The following is a 210-nucleotide window of genomic DNA, read 5'->3' as shown; positions in this document are numbered from 1 at the left end:
GCGCTTAGTGTGTGTCTCAGCCCTGCACTGGAGTGCTTGTCACACTGACAGAATTTCCAAGTGCTTTTTAAGAAATTTGAAGCTTTAACAGGAAATGTACTCTGATCATTATTTTTAAATACAAATTTCTTGTATCCAGAGTTCCCAGCACAATTCTTAATGTAGAGACCATAGATATTTTAGGTATTGAATGAAATAATAAATAAATAG

This window comes from Octodon degus, unplaced genomic scaffold (genome assembly GCF_000260255.1).
Source record: "Octodon degus isolate 3935 unplaced genomic scaffold, OctDeg1.0 scaffold00155, whole genome shotgun sequence".
NCBI classification, from domain to species: Eukaryota; Metazoa; Chordata; class Mammalia; order Rodentia; family Octodontidae; genus Octodon; species Octodon degus.
The sequence above is the reverse complement of the archived record's forward strand: the minus strand, read 5'-3'. Positions refer to the sequence as shown.